The sequence below is a fragment of the Hippopotamus amphibius genome, chromosome 4 (assembly GCF_030028045.1).
Source record: "Hippopotamus amphibius kiboko isolate mHipAmp2 chromosome 4, mHipAmp2.hap2, whole genome shotgun sequence".
Lineage (NCBI taxonomy): Eukaryota > Metazoa > Chordata > Mammalia > Artiodactyla > Hippopotamidae > Hippopotamus > Hippopotamus amphibius.
In genome coordinates this window covers 173,188,479-173,204,034 of record NC_080189.1, presented here as the reverse complement: position 1 = coordinate 173,204,034, position 15,556 = coordinate 173,188,479, and the positions used below count along the sequence as shown (strand labels likewise).

Genomic DNA, 15,556 nt, shown 5'->3' with positions numbered 1-15,556 from the left:
AAATTCAGTCACATTAGGGGTTGGAGTTTCAACATATGAATTTGGGGAGGGGGACAGAATTCAGCCCATGATAGTGAATTACATGCACGCATTTCACAAACATTCCTTGATTTCCTACAATGTGCCAGACACCCTAGCTGGGACATCACAGTCTAGCTGGGAGACAGAATCACTAAGAAGCCTGGGTGGTCATGCCATCGCAGAAGGGCTCAGATTCTGAGGCGGAGGAAGTCAGGAGTCAGGGAAGACTTCACTGAGGGGTGTAGTGCAAGGCTGTTGCCTCTGAAGCTCCTAAATCTGCCCCTGTGGATTCCTTTACATGGTTAACTGTGCCCTTCTCCATCACAGTGTCGCTCCGGGCCTCAGTACCAAAGATGCGTCAGGTTACATCAACGGCAGAAACACTCAGCCAAGCTCACAAAGTCATGAAGCCCACCCCAAAGGCACAGGTCATTAACAAGTGCACACACAGTCACACGTGATGTACGTGGATTTGAAAGCAGTGGCAAGATAGGGTAAACCAGGACGGAGACGGGAAAGTCACCATGTCCCTTTCAGGTAGCTTCCCTAATTCCACACAGGAAAGAAGATGGGGAGATGAAAGAAAAGTGTTCCCGGCAGAATTGTGGGGAGATTCTGAGAGAGGTAGTAGAAGGTAGGTTTGACTCTGAGGAGACTGGAGTGGCTAGGCAGTGGCGACTTGGGCTGTATGGTGCAGTTTAAATCTGATATTGAAACCAGGTGTATAAGGAGGGGTCAAGAACTAAGAGCCAATAACACGGGAAGCTCCTGCAGGATGGTACCCATCACATCGCATGATCACAGCAGCAGGTGGTCAGGTGGCTTGGATCGTAGTGGTCATCACTGGGCCGAAGCCAGAAGAAGACGCAAGCAGCTTTGCTGAGCAGGTGAGAGGAGAGAGACCCAGAAGTAGCTTTGGGTGGAGGTGAGGTGGGGTGGGAGGTGACTGGGCAGGTGAGAGGGGTGTTAGAGTTTCACATATCACAAGGCTGGGATCCTTTGCATTTCTCTCATTACCCAGTCTACTTAGGAAAAATAATAATAATTACGTCTTAAACCAGTATAATTTGAAGAGTAATCGGGTAATGAAAATCCAGTTCAGAACCAGAGATGGAACCTCTTCAATTTCACTTGCTGGTTTCCAGCTTAATTTGTAAGATTAAGACACGTCTAATGAGTCTCAAAATTGTTCACAATCTAAAATATAGTGAGGGGAAGATAAGCTGAGTGAAAGTGTGGATTCCATGCCCAAAGCTGCCATACCGTGTGTGTGTGTGTGTGTGTGTGTGTGTGTGTGTGTGTGTGTGTGTGTGTGTGTGTGTGTGTGTGTGTGTGTGTGGTGAGGGTAAAGGGGGAGCTCAGGGGTGGGATAGTTCTTCTTATATAAGGATATTTAACTATAAATGGCATCTGTTGGACATGTTAATCAATGAATTTAGAGAAAAATGGGATTGTCTAGAATAGCTTTTGACTTTGGCATTGGAGGGAACTGGCTTTGAATGCCGACTCTGGCAGTCCCTCATAATCAATCAAACTGCCCCCCACTCCCACCCCCCCACCCCCCACATACACACACACACACACACACACACAGAGCTATACATTCACTTACACATATTCCTCTTGGCTTGCTCAGATACTCAACTTCGAGCTTCTGTTTCTCCATCTACAAGATCAGGAGGTGACCACCTACCTCTCAGGAAGTAAATGAAATCACGTACAAGCCAGTGCTTTGTGATCCTGACAGGGTGGTCACCTGGGCTCGGTGTTGCCCCTGCCAGAGCTCACAGGGAAGGTGGGCAGAGAGAAATCAAAGTTACGGTTATCCTTGGGATGTGAGGGGGTGACTGGAGGGGATGAAAGGGGGCTCCTGAGGTGCCAGTTTGTTTATCTGGGTGCTGGTCACCTGGGTAAATTGTTTGTGAAGATTCATTGAGCTGGACACATATGTGGACTTTGCTGGGTGTATGTTACTTTAGTCGAAAGTTTCAAAAGTGATTCGGCAACAAAAATTTCATTACACCTGCTTTTATTATTTATGCACATGGAATGAACTTCAGAATTCTTACATGATTAAAAAAATGAGATCGTTATAGATTTTATTAAATCAATATACTAAATTAAAGCTGGGTGAAACAAAATAACGAGAATTTCTCTCACAATTCAGGCATGTTTTATTAAGGCCCACCGAACCTGCTTGTTATTGATATTGTTAATACAATATTTAGATTCCGTTTTGAACGTGCCAGCTGGCAAAGATTACTGTAACGTCAGTCTTTTCAGAGACTGGGTTGTTATTTTTTAATATTCATAACCAGAGAGTTAGGTTCTTAAATGTAGGTTAAGATGAACTTATGTGACTTATAAGTGACAAAAAAAAAGAAAAAAGAAAACTATCAAAAACTTGGAGAAGGTCTTTGCCAAAACATGTGGGAGACTCATACAAACTGTAAAAGTTTACCTAAACAAAAGGGGCTTCCCTTTCCATCATAGGGTCTTAGTGGATAAATATGTTGGTAAAGTAACTGATCTAGAAATCATTATTTAAACCTTGAAACTTCCTAGCAAGCATTTTGCTAGTGGAGAAAACATCATGTTTGAAAACCTTTGAGGTTTGTAAACAAACAAGCCAGCATGGGGAGTGGGCAAAATGGGTGAAAGGGTCAAAAGGTATAGACTTCCAGTTACAAAATTAAAAGGTCTTGGGGTGTAATGTATAGCATGATGACTATTTAATAATACTATATTGTATATCTGAAAATTGCTAACAGAGTAGATCTTAAAAGTTCTTATCACAAGAAAAAAAGTTGTAACTATGTAGTAATGCATATTAACTATACTTACTGAGGTGATTATCTTGCAATATATGCAAATATCAAATCATTATATTGTATGCCTGAAACTAATATAATGTTGTATGTCTGTTATATCTCAATTTTAAAAGTTAAATAAATAAAAACAAGCTAGGCCAGTTACACTGAGATTCGTAGCTTCCAGTGAAATACGGAATAACCAAGATCTTTTTCAACTGAAAGCACGTAGAATTGTGGTTGTACCTTGAAGGTTGACTTAGAAAAGAGGACCCTTCCTCTGCAGCATTTGTCGAAATGATTAAGGTGTTCAGGAAAGCCTGTCAGACCGCTGAACCATTTGTTATCTTCAATTAAACTCTAAGTCTCTACATCAGCCCTTCTGTAAATACTGTCTCAGTGGCTAATGCTCTCTCTTAAATTTTCAAATCTTTTAAGAATGGGTTGTAATAATAATGATAATAATAATAAATCTTAGCATCATTTTTATGTTAATACTCAGACCTAGATTCTGTCTTGCGTGTTCCTGAGCCAAAGGCTGTGATACTCCCCTATTTCAGGGACAGAGGGAATCTCAGACGTGTCTGTATTTATTTTTCCCAGAAGAGTTAAGACACCATTACAGTATATTTTCTTTTTTCAGTAAAGCTTAAGTACCTGCACGTTTGTGATTTTGATTAGTTTAACTATTGAGTGTCTACACGGTACAAGTATACTTCGCTTTATTGTGCTTCGCAAACGTATTTTTTTTTACAAATTGAAGGTTTGTGGCAACCCTGCATCAAACAGTTCTATTGGCACCATTTTTCCAATAGCGTTTGCTCACTTCCTGTCTCTGTGTCACTTTTCGTGATTCTTGCAAAGCTTCAGACTTTATCATTATTATTATATATGTTATGGTGATCTGTAATCAGTAATCTTTGATGTTACTCCTATGACTTGCTGAAGGCCCAAATGATGGTTATTTTTTAGCAATAAAGTATTTTTTAGTTAACATGTTGTGCACTTAATAGACAACAGTAGAGTGTAAACATAACTTTTATCTGTACTGGGAAACCAAAAAATTCATGTGACTTAGCTTTATTTCGGTATTTGCTTTATTGCGGTGGTCTGGAACTGAGCCCGCAGGATCTCTGACATCTGCCTATAAATATGTCTGAAGGACTTTTTTCTCTTCTGTAGTCATTTATACCCAGCTTTGAAGTATCAGTAGTGTGGTTTATATTCATACCCACATCGGGTGTTCTGCTATTTTTAGCTCAGTGATAGTGAAAGTACGCACCTTTGGTTTTGGGGTCACATCTTGGTACAAAATTCAGTTGTGGAAGTGTCTGTGTGTCTCTTACATGACCTAGCATGTTTTTTCTGTTGTAATTTATCCTCATCCTCCCCTCTTGTCTTGCTTCATGTTTTTCTTCGAAACAAGGTAATTTTGTATTCAGGACCGTTATTTTGGCGATCACGCTGGCCTCCAGACTGCACATGGTGCGTTTACACAGGGACCAACTAGAGTTGTGGAATTTCAGAGCTGGAAGCTTTCTTAGATACCTAGCTGGCCACACCCTTGGTGAACAGACGAGTAAGCTGGGCCGAGGGAGTCCAGGATCTCTGGGTCACAGGGCAAATTTGATGGCAAAAGCAGCCCCCTGCCCAGGCCAGGCCATCTCTCCTTTCCTGCCATCCTTTCAAGTTGGAGAAGACTCCGCTTCTCTTCCTGGCATGTTCAGAGGTATGGAAAGGAAGGAGAGAAATCCCAAATAGTATCTCATAATCAAAAGTAGCAACGTAAGTGGATGCTTCTTTCTTATCACGCTGGCTTCGGTCCTGGCCTCGAATCCCAGCTTTTCTTTCTCTCTTTTTTTTTAAATTTATTTTATTGTAGTACAGTTGATTTACAATATTGTGTTAATTTCTGCTATACAGCAAAGTGATTCAGTTATATATATATATACAATCTTCCATTGTATGTAGGTATCACATCTTCTTTATCCATTCATCTGTCGATGGACATTTAGGGGTTGCTTCCATGTCTTGGCTATTGTGAATAATGCTGCTATGCACATAGAGGGTGCATGTAACTTTTCTAATTAGAGTTTTCTCCAGATGTATGCCCAGGAGTGGGATTGCTGCATTGTATGACAAGTCTGTTTTCAGTTTTTGAGGAACCTCGATACTGTTTTCTGTAGTGGCTGCACCAAACATACATCCCTTTTCTCCATGACCTCGCTGATATTTGTTATTTGTAGACTTTTTAATGATGGTCATTCTGACTGGTATGAGGTGGTACCTCGTTGTAGTTTTGCTTTGCATTTCTCTAATAATTAGTGATGTTGAGAATCCCAGGTATTCTACCCACTAGCAGCATTGTATCTTTTCAAGTCTCAGTTCCTTCATCTGTGAAACGGGAAGTAAGACCCATCAGGCCAGGTCATGGGGAAGATTTACATGGTGTCACCTCAATGCCGGGCATACAGTAAGGACTCCTTAATTAGAAATGACTATGCAACCACTTGGTGGGTGTCCTTAGGTGCAATTAGAAATTGCATGCCCCACCCCAATAAAAATTTAAAACAAACACAAACAAAAACAAATAACCAAAAAAATGAAACAGTAGTGCAGCCTTGAGGTAGGGTCCTGATTTCTCCCCAAGGGATATACGTATACATATACATAACAAGGTCTTTAAGCTATTTTGCTGATACTGAAACCTCCATCAGGTGGGAGACGTTAACTGTGTGCTGCCCACAAGCATGTAGACCCCAGACCGGTTGGAACCAGAAGGTTGGTGATGCTGAGTCCCACGTACCTCCCCACCAACCCATCAGAAGGATGTCCACGAGCTGATCACACCCTCTTGGAGCCATGACTATAAAACTCACTAAAGGGGTCAGGGCAAGGAGTTTTGAGGGCATTAGCCTAGTGTGGCCCCCTTTTCCTGGCAAAGCAATAAAGCTATTCTTTTCTACTTCACTCACCGGCCCCCCAACCTCAAAAAAAAAAGAAGGAAAAAATTGCACGCCCCTGGGTTGGAGTCCAGCACACTGCTTCTGTGTGTGGCCCAGAGTCTGACTGAGGCTGACCCCAAGGCACATACATCAGCGAGGGTTGAGGGGGCATCTCCTGAAATGTTCATGGTAGTTACTTTGAGCCATGGGATCATGGGTGGGTTTTTATTCACGTTCTACTGGCTGCAGGGAAGTTGTGTTGGTTAGATGACTAAAGTATATAAAAGCATAAAATAAACTTTACAACTGCTAGTTTATGTTCATTAGTGGCTAGTTTACGTCTTCAGCGATCAAGCCATGTTTGCAATAATGTAAAATGGCAGAGTGTTTAAGGGATGCAGGGCTCTTTAAATCTTAGAGGATAGGGAAGCTTTAGGTCTCATCCCCTCGCGGTACCTAACATGTGTACCTGAGATTTCTTTCCTTTTTAGTAAATATGATCCACATCATCACATTGTTATGTGAAAGAAATAACAATTAACAAAATGACAAAAACAGATCTCGTTGCCCGTACATGGGAGGCCCAGGGCAAAGACCATGCTGGCCAGGAGACCTTTGGCTGGTCCACCCTTCTGATGCAGATGGGCAGAGTTAGGGCTAAGAAGGACCAGGAGCCCCTCTGCATTTCAACAGCACATGGTGATCACCACAAGCATGGGGTGGGGGAGTCTTCCCTGCAGCCCAGAGCTCTGGTCCAGGCGGCCCCAGGGGCTGAGCCCCCTAGGATTTTGGGCCACATCAGAAGTCCTCCTGGCTCTGTGCCCAGGAGAACAGATCTTCTCACAGATACAGGAAAACACTTGTATGGCAGATAATAATCTTTTTGATCATGGTGGAGAACAGGTAGTATTTGGGTAGTTAGTGGAGATAAAAGCATGGAGAAGGGTGATGAGGGAACATAGTGTGCAGGCTGTTTGCTGTACCCAGGACTTTAAAAAATTATTACATGTTTTTAAACAACTGGAATAATGTTCCGGTCTTCTCAGTGATCCATTCATATTGCCTGATACACAATTCTACAGACTTCTAGGATCTACTATTACTTGTCTGTAATTTTGCAAACCAACCAGGTTCACTTCCATGAGGACCAGAAGTTCTGCATGTGGGTCTGCTCAATGGGATTGAGAGACAGCAGGTTCAGAACTGAACGTCAGAATTCTTGGTTTTGAATGTGTATAGCTGTTTTTATTTTACTTAAAATATTCGTAATCTTAAAACGTATTTAATATGGAGTTTAGATATACTTCCAGGTGTTCTAGGACAACTGGGGCCATAGGAAGGTTTCTGTTGGGGGAGGTGACCCCAAAGCCAAAAGATTTCCTCGGAGCCCTCGTCTCTGCTTCAGTGCTCCTTACCATCTGCTTTAGGGCTGGTGTGATGAAAAGGGCTGCATGTCAATGACTATATTTAATTAATTTGTCTAACATATCCTACCTTATTCCAAAAAGAATTTGTAATAGCTTACAAAAATACAGTGTAACTAGAATTTTTTTTTTAAAGGACATGCAACAATCAAAATTAAGGGAAAATAAGGGTAGGATACCCAAGATAAAGTTAGGAGATAACACTAATATATAAAATTTATATCCTACTAGGTTCTATGTATTGGTTTAAAGGATAGAGTAGTCAGTCATGAATGTGGCTCTGAGCTTCCTGGTAGCCAAGGCAATGAGAGAAACATAATCACATATGGTTTAAATGTTCAGAAGATTAAAATCAACTTGTTACCAAAGAGAAATACAAAGGTCCCTGGTACTAATTTGTCCTTTAGATCCTCAGAGAGAGACACACACACAAATCCTTAGTTTCGTAGCAAGATGCATCCTAAAGATTATGCCTAGTTTCATGGTCAGTTTTCTATAACATCTCTTTAGGCAGGGCAGTGGCAACGAGGTGTTTAGAAGCCAGTTCTTCAGTGATAACCCAGGGATGTTTCCATCTTTAGTCCGAATGACTTAGGCTGGGGTCAGACCATGGAATCTGACTTTTAAAAGCTTCCAGGTGATGCTGATGTACAGACTTGATAACCTCTGTTTTAGGTAGTGAGGAAAATGTAACTAAACCAGGTAAGTGTCCAGAGCTAGAAATACTAGGTTGATGAGTTGCTAGTGATCAGTCATGTGAGAGGCCCAAACTCACCTGAGGAAGTAAGTCTAGAGAGGAAGGAGGGGAGGGTGAAGGAGCCTGAAAGGACACAGGGAGGGGAGAGCGGGGTGCATTCCCACAGCAGACCTCTCTTATTTTCTCCACCCTTTTTCGAAGTAGACTTTAGAAGAGGAAGCGATACAGATTGGGAAGGTATACTGTAATGTGAATAAAGATGTTTGAAGGTAAAGCACATTGACTATATCTTTAAATTGGATTGCTAATTGGTTATATTTATCATTATTGAATATGAATTCTTTAAATTAGAATATATAATAGGTTTAGAAAATATTTTCCAGTAAACAGGGTTCCAGTGCTGCTGGCTTTGTCACAGGGGCTGCCACCTACTCACATTGCCTGTTACGTGCCCGGCATCAAGCTTGGGCTATACCTGCACCCCTTCACTAGACCTCACCATAGCCCTGTGGGGAGGAGCTATCGTTATCTCCCAGTCACCGGCAGGCAGCTGAGGAAGGAATTGGAGGAATTGGGATCTGCTCCAAATTTGCCCATTCCAGGAGAACCCAGAGACTTGGTACTCCATTTGTGGTGGTTAAGTTTTCTTTTTTCTTTTTCTTCCTCTTCCTTCCACCGCCCCGCCCCCCCCCGCTGAAATAAGGTCAAAGATGAAATCAGGAGTGTCTGGTTGAACTAAGGGTTTGGGGCCAAGAGTCCCCTGGCTCAGCCTCTCTCACAACCCCAGCATCACTCCCTCCTAAAGGCCATGGAAACACCACTGGGCCAGGATCTGACTGCCACCCCAAAGCCATGGCCTGTAGCGCTTTTGTAATGTGACTCTAAGCCCCATTTGTCATGCCTCTAGTCTGTGTGTGTGTGTGTGTGCGTGTTCAAAGACATTCCAATTTTCAGCCAAAGAACAGATGGTTATTTCCTATTTCATTATTTCTGAAGTCTCGTTTACTTTTACAAATTAGAAAAACAAATTGACAAATACAGAGTCTTTATTATGGTATTAGGATGTGATGCCCAAGGTTTGGTACAAGTGCACACACCACTGTCTTTTCATCTGTGTGTTCTGAAGAAACGCTGCCCCTTGGAGAGTTCTCACCGGTACCCTAGCTGTGCGCTTTGTGTAACGCTGAGGTTAAAATCAGCTGAAGACCTGTGACCAGAGAGCATCTCGCACCAGAACCGCAACCGGAAATCAGCCCCAGCATTTCAGACTCTTTATGGTGAAAATTCAACCTGGTGGGGAAGCCCAGAGGGGATTTTGAGAGATTTTCTCATCTTGCCTCCTCCCCCAGGATCGGCTTATGCACAAATTGGTACTTACAGGTGGTAATTAGTTCTGTTCTTAAAAGATTCCTCTAGAGGATAATTTTTACTACTTTCTTCAATAGTATGTTTCAACCTGAATTTCTGGAAGGAACTTCTTCCCACTCTTTAATTTGAAATTCTCTTCTTATGGTTTAAATATAATTTCCTTCTGTGCTCTGTAAAGAAGAAAACAAATAACAAAACAACAAAATGGGTTGGTCTCCTGCATCTTATTTTAACACCTTGGAAGTGTCGCCCTCCCCATCAACGCCCAGGGGACCCGTGGGAAGATGGTGCGACTTAGCCTCTAGCAGTCAGGTGGGTGTGTATCCTCATGTGGCCATGTGTGCGTGTGAGGCAGCAGAGGAGTGGATGGTGGTGATGAGTGTGGGTCTCCAGCCCCTGCCCCCGTCACCCCCAACGCCTACCTCCAGGGCGCGTGGCTAAGGAGGGCTTCATTTTCCAACTGCACAGTGGAGTTTCTCTCTGCTTGAAGATAACTGATTTATATTGGTTTATCCAGGGATCAAACCTTTGGCCTCAGTGGTTAACTCCGTGTGTTTTCTTACTCAACTAACCTGCTACTCACACAGAAAACAATCTGGTTTCAGATTGACCAGGGCTTAAATGAATAACTCGAGCAGCCTAAACTACCCTGCTTTTCATAAGTTCTGATTCTTTGAAAAGAAGACTCACAGAGGTCCCACCTGCTCAGGCGCCTGTTGGCAGAATATCAACTGTGGTCTCATCGCCAGGTTTTCCCTGAATAATGAATGAGGCAGTGTTGAGAAAGTCAGAAATAGAAATCAATAAAGCTAAATTCCACCAAGAAGAGGCAGCCCTGCAGCGGACTGATCGAGAGCACTGAGGCCAGTCGGTGCCAAACACAGCAACACACAGCCTTGCACTCTCGCGAATTAGGGAAAGAAAAAACAGCAAGCTTGGGACTTGGAAAGAGTCATAAGGGATGAGAACTTGGGATATACCTTGCTCAGTGGGAATGAGGGAAGATGGGCAGGCTCTCCAGAGCTCAGCTTCTTTCAGGCCGACAGCGCAGCAGCTTGGTACAGATCTCCTGGGAGCCGAGCGCCAGACATCCTCATAAATCCCATGTGTGCAGCTGTGTGACCAAAATAGACCCACACACGGCCTATTTGTCCTGGCCTCGTGGAACGTGGCAAGACCACGAGGTCTGCAGAGACATCCTTGATCCCTGTGCCTGCTTCCCTGGGTGCTGAGCTATCCATCAACCGTCTGTTCAGGTGCAGCCCCCACCCCCACTCTGAGGCGGGGCACATGAAAACAGGCTTGGATCACGGGAGACGTTGTCTTACTGATGGATTGACTTTCGTTTGCGGGAGATTGAAAACGCATTGTGCGGAGAGGCCTTTTTTTAACGCCAGTTGTTCCATGAAAGACTGCTCGAGCTCCCCTTTGAAAATGATAGCAGGCATCCTTCAGGAGGATGTGGGGATGGCTGGCAGGAAGGCCAGGGCTGTGCCAGCCAATTCTACTTAGTTGGCGGGCAGGCAGCCAGGCTTAATCCTTTCATTAAAGGCATATCAGGTGTGCCCATTGGATGTGTCCAGATACCACCCCCCACCCCACCCCCACCCTGGCTTCAGATGCCTTGTGAATCTCCATCACCCATGGGCAGGGGTTTTGTGCCTTAGACGCACTGGCTCCTTCAGAGCCAAGTGTGTAGAGTTTGTGTTCAACTCCGCACCTCATCCGGATGGGAGTGTCGGGTGGCATCATTTCCTGAGGTCCGTCTAGTCTCTGTTTACAGGAACAGACTTTTGCCATAGGACTTTTCGTGCTTAATTTTTCTGGCCCTTCCTGTGCTCAGTAGTGTGCCTGACCTGGAGCGAGTCGATGCTTGGTGAATGGATGCGTGAGTGGGTGGGTGAATGAATGAATTGAGTGCAGACCGGCAGTGCTCATCTGAGTAGACAGCCAGGGCCTGATATAAATATGGAGAGCTCAGTCTCCTTGGGTTTGACTTGAGTCCACACAGTTGGAGATTTGGACACCACTTGAAACCCTGCATTTGCAGAAACAAGACCAGAAAGTGGCAACACGGGCACATGGCTTGTGAAGACAGAAGTGTTGTCATGACTGTGTGAATTTCTCCAAAGACACTGAGCAGCGCACTGTGCCCTTGGCCTTCTGTGCCTTCCTTCATCAGGAGAAGTATTCAGTGGAGCCGAGTCACGCACTCCCTGTGTGCAGGAGGGTGGAGGGGTGGGGGGGTGTTGGAGAACTTGACAGAGGGGACCCTGGCTCTGGGAACTTAGCCTCCAGGACATTTCACTGCACAGATGCACCCGTTCGGGAAATCCAAGGAGCGGAATAAAAAAAGCTCTAAATCGATACATGAGTGTCATTAAAGCACTTAGCTCTCCTACGGATCCCCGCTAAGTGCCTCTAATGCACTGTCGGGGTGGGGCGGGGGGTGGGGGGGAGTGGATCAACAGAAGGTCTGCTTTGGGCTGCAGCCGGGAGGGTGTGGCCAAAGAAGGTGGCCTTGAGGGCTCTGGGTCTAAGGAGGGGAGAAGGACAAGCAGCTCTGCTGGGGCCCCTTGGGCAGGCCTTGTGTTCAGAAGCACAATTTGTAAATGACCCCACCCCACCCAGCGGAGGGCACAGGCTGATGGGCCAGGGGGGCAGATCTGGCACACAGATGGGTTTTGTTTGTCAAACAATGTGATTTTTGAACATATAAATTCATTGCCAGTGCTTAAAATCAGGGCTTTTCACATCAGTGTTCAGATTTCTGGCTTCTCTTGACAACTTGGAGATGGGGCAGCACCGGGCCCACCTTGCCTCCGGCCAGGAGCTGGCTGGACCTGAGTCGCCGTGCCCCTAGATGTCCAGGTACGTGGTTCTTACCACCACACCCCCCACTTCACTTGAGCATTTCCCTCTGAGTCCCCGGTTAGAGAGCAAGCTTCCCAGTTCTGTTGGGGAAATAGTCCAGGTTTGGGCAATTAACGCAGCCCTGCAGAAGGCAGGCTAGGATGGTGCTGATGACAGCTAAAACGTTTGGAACTCACTGCTCGCTCTGTGCGGACTCTCTTCTCAGCGTTCTGCTGTGTTTCCACTCACTCGTCCCCGTGAAAACTCATGACGTCAGGTACTGTTATGACCCATTTTGACAGATGGGGAAACCAGAGCACAAGTTTCCTAATTAGAATTAGCTGCCCAGATGCATGCAATTCTTCTGTGACAAAGCTGGGATTTCCACCCAAACAAGCTGGCTCTGGGTTGCCGCTCTTGACGGATGAAGGAAATTGACCATCTTTGAGTCTGGTGGGTAGTGCTGGTGCCTAGGGCTTTGTGTGGCCTATTGCCACGGAGTCTTGCACAGCCATTCGGACACATACAGATGAGGAAATGGAGACTTGGAGAGGATAAGGGATTTCCTCAGGGACACAGCTGGGGTCTTGAATGAGGGCAGGAGAATGAGGAAATCCTAGAAGATTTCAAGAAGGCAATGAGGAACTCAAAAAACCAGTGATAGCTAATGAGAGGGAACAGAGAGGCTGGAGAGAGACAAGAGAAGGCAAAAGATTTATAAGGAAGGATCTAGCCAGACATGTCTGTTTATTCTCTTTCATTTGGAACAGGGTTGAGTTGCAGTTCCCTTCCGGTACTTTGGTGTGTTTCTGGGTCCTCCAGCCCAAAGGCATTAGCTCCCACCAGCCAGACTCTTACCTTAAGAAACAACTCTGGGAGTGAAACGAGATCCGATCTTTTCTGTGCTCTCAATTGAGATTTCTGCAACCCAGTCTGTTTCATGGGAAAGAACCGTTTCATCTCCCACGTGGACAGCATTTCAAGGCCAACAGGAGGGACCAGGCCTAAGGGAGTGATGAAAACTGGAACCATCTCTCCACCTCGAGGCCGCACAAAGATGTAGCAGCCCCGGGCAGCTCTCTCTGGGGAGCTCCTTGGATTCACTCTTCCAGAACCTTCATGCCCTAGCGTGAATGTCAGGTTGCTGCCGCAGGCCCTTTTCCACGATGCCCACGCACCCTTCCGAGGGTAAGGCAAGAGGATGCCTGCACACGCACGCGTGCTCCCTCCGTTTTTGGTCCCCCCAGGGCCAGGGCATCTCGCGTTATGCCTTGATAAGCACTGACAACCGGGGGCAACAGGGAAGCCATTTACAGCTAAGCTGTGGCGGCCCAGGCGCCCGACGCACTGCAGCACGCTCTTCTCCCTGGCACGGCCCGCCAAGACCCACGCGGAGACAAGACACAGACACTCAGTGCCCTTGACAGCCCCCTTCCAAGATTCGCCTGACCTTGCCGCCTGTCTCTCTGTAAAGCGACTGCCCTCTCCAGGCAAATCGGGTGGATCCCGCAGTCTTAAAGCTACCCACACTTTGGGGCAGTACATTCCCTGCTGGCTCTTCCATAGCTCTAATGGAAAACCTCTCCAAGTTTTGTATTTTATTCCTGCTGTCTCTGTGTGTTTAGTCATGTGACAGTGTTTTTGCTTACTTTTAACTCTCCCTAAATTTGCATGTAAAATGGAGGCCGAGGTAAAATGTATCATTTTCATCTTGGCTTTTCAAATACCATCGCACATCAGGGGTGGAGTGGGGGTGGTGGTGGATGGCCCTCTTTGAGAAGCTCACATCATAAAAGGAATCCTAGGCTCTGTTAGCTGGGGTTTGGCTTGTAGTTCACCTGGTTAGGAGCTGAGTGTCCTTTGTCAAGGTGCTTAACCTCCGTTTCCTCGTCTGCTAAATGGGTATAAGAATCACTATCTTGTGAGGTTGTTCCAAAGAGTAAAAGTGACTCTTTAAATGACTACGCGTGTAAATGACACCTCGTAGACGCTTGGTAAATGGTTGCTGTTCAAGACGCAGCACTTCCAAAGGACTTTTCCCCGACATTTTCAACTAAACCTTACCATCTGAATTCTTAGCTAGTGTATCACAAAGCTGCTTTATGCCTTTGAGTTGTTTTATGACTTCTGTCCCCACGTCTGTAAGTGCTTTGAGGTCAAGGGCCATGTATTCAGACCACTTTGAGCTTCCCATCTCATATCATGGGTATTCTGTAAGTATGTTCTATTATTTGTATCTGGAAATGATTTTAGGGACCAAAAGTAGTTCTATCAGAACACAAAGAAAATAACTTGAAAATGAAGAAAGATTTCATAAAGGGCATGGCGGTTGTGTGGGATCTCTATACGGAAGGACAGCAGGGCATCTGAAGTGTTTGGTTAGCTCAAGCAGCGCCCTCTATCCGACTGAGCTAGCTGAGCTGCACCCAGGGGCTGGCTATAGTTGGCTGAATTCTGAATTCGTCTGCCCCGCCTTGGCAGCCATCAGATTTTATTCAAGTTACTGCTGTAGTCCTGCACACCTCTGTGCCTCTGTGGCATTGTACCATCATCTGTTTCTCCCAAGCATCTTATTTAGGGACTGTGAGACCTTCCTCCACAGCCACCATCCCTGGCGGATAGTAGGTGCTTGCTGAATGCTTTCCAAATGAATGGTGTGGTAATTATCCTACTTGCAGGACGACTGTGTCTACATGAAACATTGGGAAATTATTGTTTCATTCCTAGAATGCAACATCTGTTTGGATAGATCCGTACTGGGAGGTATTCCGTGTCTGTGTTGTTGAGTGGCTCTCCTAGCATTTCAAAGGCTGCGATGCTTGTAAATAAATTCTCCTTACCTGACAGCCACTGTTCTAAGAATTACTCAGCTGAGGAGCTCTGTGTCTGTGACTCCGAGTAAGCGAAGACGCTGTCAGATGAAAGGGGAAAGGGCTTGGGAAAAGAGGATGGAGCAGTGACAGGGAAGACAGCAACAGAGACCTTGACTGTTCCAGGTCTTCTATAAATACACCATGTGGGTCCACAGGGATGTCTAGGTACCGTTCTCTCCGCTGTCGGCAAGCTTTTGAGAATACAGCCTATCTGTTGAGTCCGGACTCCCAAGGGGCTCATTTGAATGAGCCCCTGAAATATTTATTTTATCACTTGTTTGTAATTTTAAGGCAAGAGCTTTATAATTTCAACTAAGGAATGATGTTCAGTATTCTCACCCAGTGGTGTTTGTCCTGGCTTCCACATTCCCGTGAGAGATGCAAGGCACTCAGGGAAGATAACTCTGCACAGAGCTGTATGTCTGGAGGATATAATGCCAGGATGCACAAAGAAGAAATTACGACCATTAACTTGTGTATTATTTTCTCAATTTGAAGCACTTGAATTCCAGAGCCCTTAAATCAAGAGGTTGAATTCCTAGCATTTTAAAGTAGACCACTTGAA

The 15,556-nt window shown here is 45.2% G+C and overlaps 1 protein-coding gene across 11 annotated transcripts in view; it reads left to right on the top strand.

The window, feature by feature from the left end:
• The window catches only part of FOXN3 (forkhead box N3), a 395,933-nt gene that overhangs the window by 288,711 nt on the left and 91,666 nt on the right, over window positions 1-15,556 (top strand). The gene's annotated exons all lie outside the window — the stretch shown is intronic.